Raw genomic sequence first — 15,446 nt, 5'->3', positions numbered from 1 at the left:
CAGCGTAGCTAGGCTAGGCCCGTACGAGTCTCCCTCTTCCCGTGCTCTCCTTAGTGCTCTACGTCCTCAGGTCCCGGCCCTCGAGCGAGCTCAGCCGCAGCTGGTATGCCAGGTCGCGATGCCGTGGTCAAGGCCAGGGGGTGAGGGCTGGAGAGCCAGTAAGAGCTCCTGAGTCGCTATGCTCAGGAGCCCCCCCTTTTAACGCGCAAGCGGATTGCACGAGAGAAAAGGAGGCCCATGGTGCCGCCCGCTATCCTCTTCATGAGATCCCTGTGACCCATCACAAGGAGAAACATGGTTTTGCTGTTATGGTTGCCAGCACTACAAAAAAAAGACACATCCGTGACATTTTGGGCTGAACGAATTTTTTTTCTGTCATACATATGACACTTCTATGACGATAATTGTGACAAAACCCGGTATCATCATAGATGTGGTGGGCTCGTACTTCTATGACAAAAAATCATGACAGAAAATGGGCTTTTCGTCCTGGGTGGGCCGGAGACGCAACTGCATGACATTCTTTGGGCCGTCCATGACGGAAAAAACTGTGGTAGAAGCGAGGGCGAGGAAAATTTCGGGGAGTTCCCGGTTACAGTGGGAGGTCGGGGGCCGAGCGATGCGCGTTTCTCTCGTACACGTACACGCGTGTGTGCGAGGCGTTGGCTCTAAATGAACCCGAGCGAGGCGTTGGGCTCTAACTGAACCCGAGCGATTGCACTGCAGGCGACGCGTTACTGAACCCGAGCGATCGATCGATGGCTGTTAACTGAACCCGATCGAGCTATTCCTTCGCTACTGCTGCTAACTGAAGCCGATCGATTGGATGAATAGTGAGGGTTGCGGGGGGGTTGGATGTACAGTGAGCGGTGGCGTTGCCTCTGGATGAACAGGACCCCGTGGTGTGGAGGGCTGGATGAACAGTGGACGGCGGAGGGGTGCCCGTGGAGGGGTGGTTGAACAGGACCCCGTGGTGTGGAGGGCTGGATGAATAGAAGACGGTGTAGGGGTGCCCGTGGAGGGGTGGTTGAACAGTAGCCGGTGGAGTAGCATGCGGTGGAGGCTGGATGAATAGGAGCCCGTGGAGAATGGAGGAGGTCGACGGTGGAGATTAACAGTATCCCGTGGAGTCCCGTTTTGCGGTACGCCACACCCCTCCCAATGAACAGGACCCCTGTTTCGACCGTAGGAGGTCTGTTTCGTTCATTTTACAGTACGCCACACCCCTCCCGATCAACAGGACCCCCGTTTCGACCGTAGGAGGTCCGTTTCCTCCGTTTTGCGGTACACCACACTCCTCCCGATCTACAGGACCCCCGTTTCGACCGTAGGAGGTCCGTTTCCTCCGTTTTGCGGTATGCCACACCCCTCCCGATGAACACGATGCATTCTGTTGCCTCCCCGTCAACACGATGAATTCCGTTGCCTCCCCATGAACACGACGACGACGCTGTTTCTCCGTTCTGACCCAGCCATGTACACGAGCCCTCGCCGTACGTATGCGCGAGTAGGCGTTCGAGACCCTGCCCGTATGTATGTACGTGGCCGTATTTTCTTTCTTGCACCCTGGCCGCTGTACGTACGTGTACATGCTACGTGCACGCCTCTACTACGACACGTACGCGCCTCTACTATGACACGTGTGCGCCTCTACATCGACCAGTATATATGTACGTACACGTTCGCGGCCAGAATGACAACGCTACGTACGCTTCGACCAGGTGGGTCCCGACTGTCAGGCACTTCCTTGCCTACGAAGGTGTAGCTGGTGGGTCCCAGCAGTCAGGGGGGCGAATCATTTTGGTTTTTTTTTGCCCGGACGCACTTCCTTGCGTGCGAAGATTTAGCTGGTGGGTCCCAGCAGTCAGGGGGGGGCGAATCGTTTTTTTTTGCCCGGACGCACTTCCTTGCGTGTGAAGGTGTAGCTGGTGGGTCCCAGCAGTCAGGGGGAAACGTTTTTTTCGTGAAATACGGTGGCCCGTCCGTTGGGTCCCTGCTGTCAGGTGGAGGAATCATTATTTTCCGCGTAATAAGGAGGCACTTCCTTGCTACCGCGGTGGACCCAGCTGTCAGCCTCTCCACGTACAGTCCACGTCCGATGGAAGTCATTCCTTGACCACGTTGACCACGCCGCGCCGAGAGCACCAGGGCGGTGGATGACGACGAGGCCTAGGAAGGGGACGATGCGGAGCCGGTGAAGACACGACAGTGGATGCCCACGCGGAGAGGAGTATGAGGGTTCACTCGTTCGGCTGCGGTGTGAGGCTGCCGTCGCCGCAGGGCCTGGCCAGCGGTGGGAATAGTAGGGGGCGGTGAGGCCTCCGCGGCAGCACAGCCAGCCACGGGAGGTAGGAGCAGGCGGCACGACCGGCGCTGCTTTGGGCGGCTGGAGCAAGAAGACCAGAGGTTGAAGAAGCACTACAGCCGTTGGATGGACATCGTACGGTCACTGGAGCTAGAATCGTTCATATTGACTAAGTTGACAAGGCCCTCCGTCCCCGTCAACTTAGTAGGCCCACAAGTCAGCCTCCCACCAAGGTGGGTCCCAGCTAGCAGGGGGAGTATTCATTTTTTTGTGCGTAATAGGGAGGTACTTCCGGTGGGTCCGAGCTGACAGCGGAGGGAACATTTTTTCGCAAAATACGGTGGCCCATCCGGTGGGTCCCAGCAGTCAGGGGGAAACATTTTTTTCGTCAAATAAGGTGGCCCGTCGGGTGGGTCCCCGCTGTCAGGTGGAGGAATAATTATTTTGCGCGTAATAAGGAGGCACTTCCTTGCGGCCGCCGTGGACCCAGCTGTCAGCCTCTCCACGTACAGTACTCTTACGATGTAAGTCGGTCGTTGACCATGTTGACCACGCCGCGCCGAGAGCACCAGGGTGGTGGACGACGGCGAGGCCTAGGAAGGGGACGACGCAGAGCCGGGGAAGACGCAGTAGTGGAAGCCCGCGCGGAGAGGAGTACGAGGGTTCACTGGTTCGGCTGCGGTGTGAGGCTGCCGTCGCCGCAGAATAACAGGGGGTGTGGGTGAGTGGAGGGATGGCCTGGCCAGCGGTGGGAGTAGTATGGGGGCGGTGAGGCCTCCGCGGCAGCACAGCCGGCCACGGGAGGCAGGAGCAGGCGGCACGACCGGCGCTGCTTTGGGCGGCTGGACCAAGAAGACCAGAGGTTGAAGAAGCACTACGGCTGTTGGATGGACATCGTACGGTCACTGAAGCTAGAATAGTTTATATTGACTAAGTTGACAAAGCCCTTGGTACGCTCCAACTTAGTAGGCCCACAGGTCAGCCTCCGAAAAGGTGCGCCCGAGATGTCAGGGGGAGGAATCATTTTTTGGGCGGCCGAAGCTAAGAATATCCGAGATTGAAGAAGAAGCACGACATTCATTGGATAGACATCCAACGGCCACTGCTGCTAGAACCGTGTGTTGACTATAATAAGTTGACAAAGCCTTGCATACGCGTCAACTTATTTTTTTTAGGGGACGCGTCACTTAGTAGGCCCACAAGTGTGTGGCGGAGAACTTATAGCCCATTTGCGTTTTGTAAGAATGTACAGCCCATTTTTGAATTCTAATGGAATTTACAACAGCCCATTTATAGTTTGTTAAAAGTACAGCCCATTTTCTAGCTAGGACAACGATTAATAATTTCAACCAACTGTTGAAGACAGAATTCAATAAAATTTTCCACATTTTGATGGGATCCGAAATATTTTTATCCCAAAATTTCTAGTCAGATTAAATATAAATTTGTATTACATAAAAATCCAACGAAACATTGCGCGGGCAACAATGAAAATTTAAGATTTTCAAAATCCATAAATAATATTTTATAAACTAATTTTGTGTTTGGTGCATTTTTTATAGTTACTGCCTAGTTTTTATAATTACATCCCATTTATTATTTTTTAAAGCCCATTTTCCTGTTAAGCCTAATGCATCCCTCCTAGGAAAGATTTGCAGCCCAGCGGGGCGGAGAATAACAAGTTGACCTTGCCTGGGTATTCCTCAAAAAGACGTATAGCTGGGCTAGCCATTTTCATCTTGAAAAAATTAGTATCTGGGCTGGATATGTGGCCTGGGCTAGACGGGCCACAACCTGCCCAGTTAATACCCTACTCTCCTCTGAATAACAACGAAATCATCGCCAAGAAAAACTCTGCAGTGCTCACGCCTCAAAAACACAAATACTGCTCGAGCTGCTTGGTCCAGCTGTCGGCCGCACCTTGTGCAATTCTCTCATTTATATTGACTACATAGGTTGACAATGGTGTGGGACCGTGATGTGAGGAAACCAGGAGAAAGCACAAAAAATATAGTTGTACATAATAAGGAGGCACTTGCATACGTACGGCTATGGCCCTAGTGGGTCCCTAGTGTCATCCAGTCAAAATAAAGTCATCTCCTGAATCCTCATGTTTGTTGACGATGTTAACAATGCTCGGCGCCACGGCGAGCGCAACAACTCGAAGGACAACGGAGAGGGCCTCGCGGGCCCTACAGATGGTCTGATACAACGCCCGCTGCTCATTCAGGAAGCCAGGATCATCGGACGCCTATGAGCACCTTCGAGAAACTGAGACGGCATGAAACGGTAAGGCCGCGCTTGGGAGCTCTGGTTTATTTCAAACCTGTATTAACATACAAGTGTAATTTACTCGTCATCGGAAACAACACGTAAAATACAGGCGTAATGAAACCGAGGGCCCGAGGTCTGTAAGTAAAACCGGCGGGTTATGCGTGTAATTTGAGAGACCAGTGTATATTTTACGAGCACTGCTATATGGACGACATTACCAGATGATACATGCACGACATGCGTATCATGCCATCCATGGGCAAGGCTGAAACAGCAGCTAACGGCTGGATTAGCAATCGTCCGAGTGTCGTTCAGCGTTTTTATCGTGTGTGAAGTACTTCCGATATTTTACTAGTCGAAATCGACCAACCAAGCGCCTTCGCCCGAGACCATTTGCTTTAATTTACAAGCGTCAGTTTTACAAGCGGTTTTGGTTGGAAAACGACGATCCAATCACGGCCTAATATCATGAGTTGGTCGGAAGATCATATGGTTTCACGTCTAACCTACCCGACTTGTCGTATAGGCTATGAATGAAACATCAGACGATGAACTTCTTAAGCACGGAAACAACAGAAGAGGATGATCTTCTTAACAAGCAAATCACTGGCATTAGATCGACATGCAAAACAATACGAAGCATTATTCTCAGGAGGCACGGTGAACAGATCGTGATGCCGCATGCCACAACATTCCAAGCTCAACTTTGCAATCAAACACAAGGCCTGGCATTACATAGACAATATTCAGAACAAACTCTTAACACAGGAATATCTCAGCAGAGTAACTATTTACTTCTAAACTGAACACAGGAATAGGAAAAACCACTCGACGCTGCTCACAGCAAGGGTGTCCCACTCAAAAATATCAAATGCATGTCTTCTGGCTAACATCAATGAGCAAATTTTGACAAGGTTTTCCAATTCCAATATATTAAACTAACGTCTTCTTGCTAACATCAATGATTAAACTTTGATAAGTTTTCCCATTCAAAATATGTAATGCCTATGATCGTGGAGTCCTGTCGTAGCTTCTTGTACTTGTTTGGGCACTTTTTGCCCAGGGCACTCAACGTGTTGTTAAATTGCCAATGGTCTCTGCAGACTAGTCATGTCACCGGTGTCTAATAATACTCTGCAAAGCTTCTCGGTCAATCCTTCTGTAATGTATCGCAAACAGTGACTGCTTCTTTCTGCAAAGTGGAACGACCAACTGGACCCAGTAATGCAGCAGTTTGCCTTGGACACATTGGCTCCTTTTGTGCAGTTCAACTAAAATCGAAGTCGGAATAAAACCGAACTTTAATTTTGATATCCCTGTAAGCAACAATAGGTATAAGGGAAACAATTACTGAGAAATAACGGTTGATGACTTGTACTCCTAGAAGAAAAGCATCTACTGATCTACTTTATCTTAATGGGAAACAAAGCAGGAGAGTAGCAATTCTCCATTAGTGTGATTCATTCATATTGACTGAGACATTATCTTAACAATGCCTTGTTTCAACATGTATAAAGAACGACAAAGCAGAAAAGTACCATTCCTAAAACAATGCAACTGATTCATTTTAACAGAGACATTATCTTAACAATACCTTGGTTAAACATGTAGAAAGAACTACAAAGCAGGATAGTACCATTCCTAACAAGTGTTGCAGTTTTGAACTAAGATTCAGTAGTTAATTAATTCTGAGAGTGTCATTACTTAATTTTACCAGCGGCATTAGATTAACGAAAAGCATAAACAGTTCCAGGGGAGAGTGGGCGCAACAACAGTATGTGCTTCCATCTACTTATAAAGGGGGTGATGCAGAGTTTGTTGTAACAAAACAACAAGCATCATGTCTGGGTTGGTCCCATTTTTGTTCACTACTTAATGGGAAAAGACAGCAATACAATAGCTTCAATTCAACATTTATTTAAAACAGTACCAATACAAGTAGCACAACATCTCAAAGCACACTGCACAATCATGTGGATGAAGGCCTGTACTGACCTTTCATGAGACGGACAAGATAAAATACAAATCTGCCAACACGAATAGGAAATCCAATCTCGTTTTGTGCAGTTGCACTGAAATCAAGCAAAGTGTTTCGCGTAGCGAAGCAAAATGTCGCAATAGCAACAAGTTGAATAGATATCCCTATTTAAAAAGAGGCAAAAAAGGAATCAATTACTGGCTAATAAAGGAGGATGAAACATGTGGCCACAAAAATGGTAATCCCGCCAATCCCTAACAAGTGTTGCAGTTTTGAAATAAGATTTAGTAGTTAATTCTGAGAGTGGCATCAATTGCTGGCTTATAAAGGGGGTGATGCTGAATTTGTTGTAACAAAGCAACAAGCATCATGTCTGGGTTGGACCCATTTTTCTTCACTACTTAATGGGAAAAGACAGCAATACAATAGCTTCAATTCAACATTTATTTAAAACAGTACCAAAACATGTAGCACAACATCTCAAAGCACACTGCACATCATGTGGTTTAGCCCAAGATTTGAAACAACTCGCCACGAAGACTGGAAACAAATCTCGATCTCCTTTTGTGCAGTTCCACCAAAATTAAGCAAAGTCACCGGTGTGACATTCAAGTTGAACTGCACAAAACACTCTTAAAACATAAGTGTTTCGAGTAGCGAAGAAAAATGTCGCAATAGCAACAAGTCGAATCGATAGCCCTGTTTTAACAGAGGAAAAAAAGGAAACAATTACTTGTCGATAAAGGAGGATGAAACAAACGGTGATAGAAAGAAGCATCTAACTTATCTTGGATGGAAAATAAAGTAGGACAGTAGCATTTCTAAAACGGTTGCATTGATTCATATTAACAGAGACATTCTCTTGAAACAACATTCGTTAAAAAATGTAATTTACTTTTAACACTGGCATTGCTTCAATTTTCCGGCGGCATTATTTGTTCTCTTTGAACCTTCTTCCTATGTGAGGGCAGCAAATCTAGTCCTGCACAAACTACCCGACCCCCAGTTTCTTTCCCTTTTCAACAAAGAGATCGGTTCCTTACAGATGTGTGTACTGGGTTACCCTTTTTTTCCCTTTTCGACCTACAAAGCGGCTGGATAGCCAGTCTATACTAATTTCCGCCCCTCCTTTCCTCATTGAACCATGTCCTAGATTCTTGCTCCAGCCCACCGCACCCTTCTTTCCTCTTTGAACCAAGACCTAGATTCGACTACAGATCGAAAAAGATCCACATGCAGCTAGAGCAACGACGGTTTCAAAGAAACTTATACCTTAGGGTCGTCGGGATGTGGCAAGGCGTGCGAGGGGAGGCCGGATCTGCCCACACTACGTACGGCAGCGAGGAAGAAGGGGTCGGTGGCCCTACCACACATGCGCTGGGTGAAAGAGAACAGCGCAGCCGGTAGTGGATTGCCTCCCTCGCCGAAGGCGATAGAGTGAACGCTGCACCTCCTCCCCTTCCCGGTGCGACGGGACACGGACGCCTCCTTCACCAGCTGTGAGGGGGGAGAGAGAGACAAGAGGCCAATGCAGTCTTGTTTAGATCTGGTGAAGAGAGGGTGAGAGACTATGAATATAGCAAACCCTAGCAAATGAACGCTGAGCCTCCAGCGTGTAACATATATGTAGTGCGGCGAGCGTGTGGAGAGTGCAAACCCTTGCGAACAAGCGCTGAGGCTCCCTCTTATATATACTACTGTAGTATGGACTGAGCTCCGGTGCCTTCACTGCACCTGCTTTTGGCTGTATGATAGGTGAGCCAGCCACATTTTGGGCCCACCTGTCATAAATCCAAAGGCAGGTGCACTAAGTCAATGAAGCTGCGTCCATATAGTACTCTCGTGTATACGACTAATATATAATGGAGTGGTTTTCTTATTCTCTCCATAACAATCGTTTTAAATTGTGTAAGTACGAAACGAAACTCTTTATTTAATGTACATTGAAGAAAACTAGTACTACTTCCGATGAACTAACGATCCACGCCCACGCGTCCTGGTCGCACTTCCTGTCCTTCACGTGTGGTACACTACCCTCCCTTAAGTGAACAACCACACATGCGCCAAATTATCGGAAACGTGTGAGAGTGTGTACAAATAAAGATTTTTAATTTCAATTATCGGAAAGGTTTGAGAGTATTACAAAGTTTGACTTCAGTCAAATCTAATATGCGGAGTAAATAAAAAAGGAGGGCTACTACGTCCATCTAGGTTTTTAGTCCACACCACTTTTTAAATCAAAGTTAATAGCTGGACAAATAAAACTACAGGGGAGCTGGAGACAAAGTTGTGAGAAGGCTTAGAAATCAATACAAAACTTATGCTCTTAGTGCCAACGTCGATCCTTCTTTGAGGAAACATTTGGTTCATAGCCAATTGTGTGATAAAGTTGCACCAACGTGAAAGACGACTACGTCTCCAACGCAACCAAGGTGGACTGATGAAGGATATCATCTTTGTGCGTAAATAGCAAAGAGCACTGATGGAAGACAGCTTGTTTTTCATTGAAAATCGATCAGCTTCACCAGCCGACGCAACCATGAGCATCGATAGGTCATCGTGGTGATGCATCATCCATTTGGCATCAAGTTTGGGTGAGGCACCTTTGAAGTTCAAAAAATCCTCACTGTGGTCTGTTTCTTCTCAGTAAATAACATCTAGATGTGAATTAGACAAACTGATTTTCTAACGTACCAAGAAAGAAAACTCGATCAAAAACACGCCCCCACTTCCAGGTCGCGAGAGTCGTCGCGCACACACACATAGACATAGACATGCATATCCGTGTTTACGTAAAATTCCATTTCCATCTCCATCTCCAATCATATTTGTCCAACTGGCACATTATTTACGTTGTTAATTATATACGCAGCAATATTAACGTACAACATCTCTTGTTTGCGCACGTCCGGACCGCTGCCACGGCCGGTCCTGACCAACCCGAACCCTCTTCATCACCCGCGCGTGCTTCCCGCCCGAAACGGTCAGTGCCGCATTCATGCGTGGCCAGAGCGGACGCGACCTCTCACTGGCGCCGGCATTGAAGCGGCGCGCCGGCCGAGAGAGTGTCGCCCACGCCGCTTCCGGGTGCACGCGGCTGCTCCGCGTTCAAAGGTCGCAATAGCCGGCTACAACATGCATGTAAAAAGTTCTTGGGAGTCCGTGCTACAGCTAGCTGTCCTCCCCCAACTCGTCAATCTCTTCCAGTAGTGCTAGTACTCCATGGCGCGATCCATCGACAAGCAGGCGGGAAACTTATCGTATACTCGGTTTGCGGTGAGTGGCATGCCGAGCGACCGTGTGGGGTCGAGCCATGGAGGAGGGTGAGACACGAACACGGCAGACGTGATTTAAACGTTGGTTTTGCTCGATGGCGCGATCCAACGAAACGAAACGTTGGTTTCTCTCCGTTTCCATTTTTTGTCCGGAAAAACAGAAACTTTCCACTCCATTTTCATTCCTATTCCAAGGTTGCCCCGTTACAACATTCCATCAAATACAAAGGAAAACTAACATACATGCTGATGCATCTCAATGATTCACAAATCATAGCCAATATTTACTTCACAACTAAAGAAAAAAGTTGTGAGAGCGTGTACGAAAGAAAAACTACTGATGGGGTCACTACGACTTAAACCCTAAACCCTAAACATGATTTAATTTCCTGGCCAGGTAGAACCTGTCGAAGGAAAGACGGCTGGCACCCTCGGATCATACGATGCTTTTGTGCAGTTCCACTAAAATCGACCTGAGCATCCCTGATGGCAAAGATATTTAAGAAGTGTGATTAGAATAATAGTACTGGCACTAGTTCATGAGAAATAAACTCATCACAACGTCCCAGGGAGTACACATACGGCAGTGCAGCAAGCCGGCTCCAAAAGGAAGATGGACTACCTGGGACGTTGGGCTGTAGCTAGAAGGGTGGTTGGGACGCGGCATCGGCCCATACCGCGGTGACCCCCGATTGGGACGCACCGACTGTGGGTTTTCTCCCTCGTCGATGTCAACCGCGTCTACGTAGAACATTGTTCCCTTCCCCCAGCTGCGGGATCAGGCCCGTCGTTCTATGCTTGTAAAGAGAGCAACCTAAGCAAGCAGGCTTGTAGCTTAGGCTCCTGCTAGTGTATATATAGTGGTTTTATTTTTCTCTCCATATCAACCATTTTATATTGCGTACGTGTCATTCAAGAGTGAAATGATGGTTGCTTCTTCCGACTAACTTACTGTGTGATTTGACTGCTCCTTAGTGGCCCCTACACGTACTCCCCCTACGTGTATGCAACAGTCACACGTACACATGGATGCAAAAACGCGCGCGACGCCCTAATGCATGCATGTCCGAGCACACGACGGAACACACACGGTCACACTCAAGTGCTCAACCTACACGTGCATGCACACACATACTCAGTCAGGGTGAGCTAGTGACCGTATAAACACCAGAAAATATATATTGAGCGCAATGAGCGTATTATCAAGTCCACTGACCGTATTTTTACAAATATACAGTGACAGACAGTGTATTTATCTCGTTTGAAATTAAGCCATATTAACCGGAGAGGAGGCAGTATGGACTAGGATTACTTTGCTGTGTCCCGTCAACTTGCCGAACGAGGAGAAGGTTGCAGGACGGGAGAAGCTTGCGCGCGGTGGCTTGCAGGACAAGGAGAAACTTTTGACTAATGCAAGCTCTCCCTCGCTCAGGCGGTGGACGTGCAACAGTTAATTCGGTGTTAGATTGCCAGAAGCATACACTATACTACTAGTGCTATTATTGTTCGACTTCCCGAATGGGCGAACAGCCAAGCGCAAAGTTTACTAGTACTACTACTATAGTCTATAAAGGTACGTACTATACTAGTACTAGGAACCGGATGGAGGAGCGTCTGCACTCTTATTATAATTTTGAAATGTGATAAAGCAATCTTCTACACATTTGGTTCTCTTCGAGGGTTCTCGCATGTGATAATGGAAGTTGATTGCATGGAACACTCGCCACAATTCTCGCTTAATTCTGGCTCATATCCTGTTACAAATAGTAGCGCTCGGTAATATTTCCTCTTTTTTGTTATTCAGCATGTAAACAGGTCAGCAAACCTTGCGGCGCATCTTCGTGCGAACCGTGCTTGCTGCACTTTGAATGTGGCTGAGAGCTGGCTTGATGAAACACCTTGCTTCCTACTTCTTTTTTGCGGGGTACCTCGCTTCCTAGTGACCAGTGTCTTGGCTGATCGTCCTAAGAATGCTTATATATGAATAAAGCCCTCTCATTTACCCGCAAAAAAGATTAAGCCATATTAACCGGAAAGGAGGGAGTATGGACTAGCACTACTTTTTGGTGTGTCCTGTCAACTCGAAGAACGAGGAGAAGCTTGCAGGACAAGGTGAAGCTCGCTTACGCCTTTTGACTAATGCAACCTACCCTCGGTGGACATGCATCAGTCCATTTGGTGTCAGATTGTCAGAGGCATACACTATAGTACCCAACATGCGGAGTACCATCATTGTTCGACTTCACGAAGAGGCGAAGAGCCAAGCGCAATAGTACAAGTAGTACTACTACTATAACCGCATGGTGGAGCATCTGTACAATTTTTTTTTATCTCTGATAAAGTACACATTTATTCCGGAGAAGGGCGGAAAATGGCAGCCGAACATGTAATGAATGATATCGATCAACCAACCATGCTCGAATATATCTTGGCCTCCGTGCGAGCCCGTCTGTGTGTTCTCGCTCCTCGTCTCTCTCAAGGAACGGCGGGTTGGCTCTTTGCCGTCAATTGAGATCGGTTTGATCACACTCCTGTCCCACATGTCAGTGATATGCCAAGAGGAGGTGCGTTGACCGACTGGCCATACGCGTACTTGGTTTTGCACCTTCATACTACTCCTCCCTCCGTCACAGTTTACAGGGCGCGCTTCATTATGATGCATTTCTCTCAATGCATTTCCACCACCAGAGAAACTTTAGACGCGTTTGGTTTAATGCTCAATTAATTACGGCGTGGTAACCGCAATCAAGTCCACAATTTTCTCTCCATGTACTGTACTACTACGGAGTGGAGTAAGTGCATGCATGTGTGTACCCGGGGTGGAAGCACTGCATGCATGTGCGTACGCATTATTCCCTCTAGTAATAGACGCCGTGCTATAACTACCAATGCTACTTTTCAGGCCGATCGCTAGTCGCCTTGGTCCCACAGATTTTTCTCTTTTTCTGAAGTGCGCTGTATAAACAGTGACGGATGGAGTAGTATGAGCGGATTCAAAGAAGAGCATATTGATGGTTGCTTCTTCAGAGCAACTTACAGTGGGAAAGGTAGGGCTTATGATTTGACTGCTCATTACTCACTATTAATGCGGCGCAACGACCGGGCTGAGTCTCCCATGCGGTTGTGCACTACCCCCTCGGTTCTTAAATATACTCCGGAGTATTTATCTTTCTAGATATTTCAACGAGTGACTACTCAAATATTTGTCTTTTTAGAGATTTCAAATGGACTGGCACATACGGATGTATATAGACATATTTCAGAGTGTAGATTCACTCATTTTGCTACGTATGTAGTCACTTGTTGAAATCTCTAGAAAGACGAATAGAATATTTAGGAACGGAGGGAGTACACATACGAAGCAAAATGAGTGAATCTACACTCTAAAATATGCCCGTTTGAAATTTGTAAAAAGACAAATATTTAGGAACGAAGGAGTATAATTTTGTGCATGGCACATGGACCCGGATGATGCAGAGGCTTCTGGCAATGCTATCAAGCTTCCATCATTTGTTCTCATAATTGACGTACTATACAAATAATTTTCCAGCGACATGAAATTGTACAATGGTGTGAGCTTTCAGCTTTTGTTTCGCGTGTCTTGCCATCGATGCTCTTTCGGAAACAATAAAAAACTAACTTCCTTGCTAATGCATGTCAATTATTAGCAGATCAGAGCTAATAATTACATCACAACTGAAGACAGAGTTGTGAGAAGGTGTTAAATTAAAATTGATCCATGCTTTCATTGGCAGCAATGTCCCCCCAGCTCTGTCTAAATCAACAAGGCATGTTGGGAAAAAAGTAGCTGTCTGGAGCATGCAACATTCCGATCATTTTGTGCAGTTCCACTAAAATAGAGCTGAGCATCCCTGTTCTAAAGATATTAAGTGTGATTACGATAATAGAGGACTGTTGATGAAACAATAAACACACAAATAGAAGCCGGTCACCTTTGCAGTCTCTCTTAAGACTAACTAGTTGGAGAAGATTAGGCTCGGAGTTGGATGAGGAGGATAGAGCAAAACCAATCTCCCTTTGTGCAGTCGCACTGAAATGTAGAGACGTTGCCCGTGTGATATTTTGGTACAACTGCACAAAACACTCTTAAGAAAAAAGTGATTTGTGCAGTTCACCAAAAGGTCGCAATAACAACAAGTAGAAAGGAAACAATTACTTGCCAATAACAGTTGATGACACATGCGACGACAAAAAAGAAGCATATTCCTTGTCCTAAGGGAAGATAACAACACGGTTGTGTTTGTCTCAAACGGTGTGAGGACAAGAATGTAATATGGAAAGTACGCCGGACGAGCTATGTTTTGGGCAAAGAACTATGGAAGATCCACATGCAGCGACGTGGGAAGACTGGCAGTGGAGCAAGGTCGGAGGGGATACCTAGAGGTCGTCGGGATGTAACTAGGTGAGCGGCGGCGGGCGGAATCTGCGAGCAGGTGGCGTAGGCCCTGCCGCGCCGGAGCTTGGTCAGAGAGAACGGTGTGTACCGCAGAACGGGACGTGCTGCCTCGGCGCCGTCAAACGGAGAAATGATGCACTTCCTCCCTTTCCCCCGGCGAACAGGATGCGGCCGGATCAGTGACCAACGATGAGAGAGAGAGAGGCCACCGCACTCCCTTTCCCACGGCGGACGGGATGCGGCCGGATCAGTAACCAACGGTGAGAGAGAGAGGCCACCGCAGCCTTGTGAGATACTCTGAAGAGCGACAAACCAGGCAGGCAGGCTCCATTGTATATGTGAGCGGACTACCTTTTTCTCCATAAAAATCGTTTTATATTCTGTGTACGTGCCATTGAGTGCTATAACTTTATTTAAAAATAACGCGGCAACGCGTCAAGTCGAACTTTGTTTCGTGCACGCGTGGTACACGACCTCCCTAGGTAAACAACCGCTACAGGCGTTCAAATTAGCATGTGGGCTGCCATTTCGTAAAGAAATGAGCTCCACCGTGTACCCGCGCGGGTGTGGCTAGGCACGAAGCGTGAGTACGTGCACGGTGCACCTATTCTCTTCTTGTATACGTACACCACCTACGTGGGGTTGTGTGAGAGAGATACAAACCTAGAGAGATATAGTGTGTGGGTTCTTGAGAGTTTTTGGGGGGGTCAATCAAAAAATGTAACATATGCAATGTGTGTGAAATAGAGTCCTGGATATAACATATATATAGAGGGGGCGATCCACGAGAAGAGAGTGGAGGTATCATCGGCTTGAGGTGTCCATAGAATCAAAGAGAGGGATGATGTGTGTGTGTGCGTTTGATCGATAAAGAGTGCCATCGAATTTGTGTGTGCCCACGTCAAAGATATAGAGTGGCTGGCCTACTGGAACGTGAGATGGGACATGTGCAGTTTGTCTCTGTGGCATGGATACCTACCTACAGCGCTCGACTATCGGTGTGTGGTGGGGGAAGAGGGAGGCCCAATTAACTATAGAGGTACAATGGCTGGTATATGTGTGAAGGAGGAGAGAGGCCTACCTCATGTATTAAGGAGATCGATCTGCCTCATGTATTAAGGGAGATCGATCGGCATCCATGCATATGTGCAGGAGAGGAATAAGGTTGGGAGAGAGACAGAGCTAGAGTGTTGGAGG

Source organism: Aegilops tauschii, chromosome 6 (genome assembly GCF_002575655.3).
Source record: "Aegilops tauschii subsp. strangulata cultivar AL8/78 chromosome 6, Aet v6.0, whole genome shotgun sequence".
In the NCBI taxonomy this organism is placed as follows: Eukaryota; Viridiplantae; Streptophyta; class Magnoliopsida; order Poales; family Poaceae; genus Aegilops; species Aegilops tauschii.
This window is presented reverse-complemented; position numbering follows the sequence as displayed.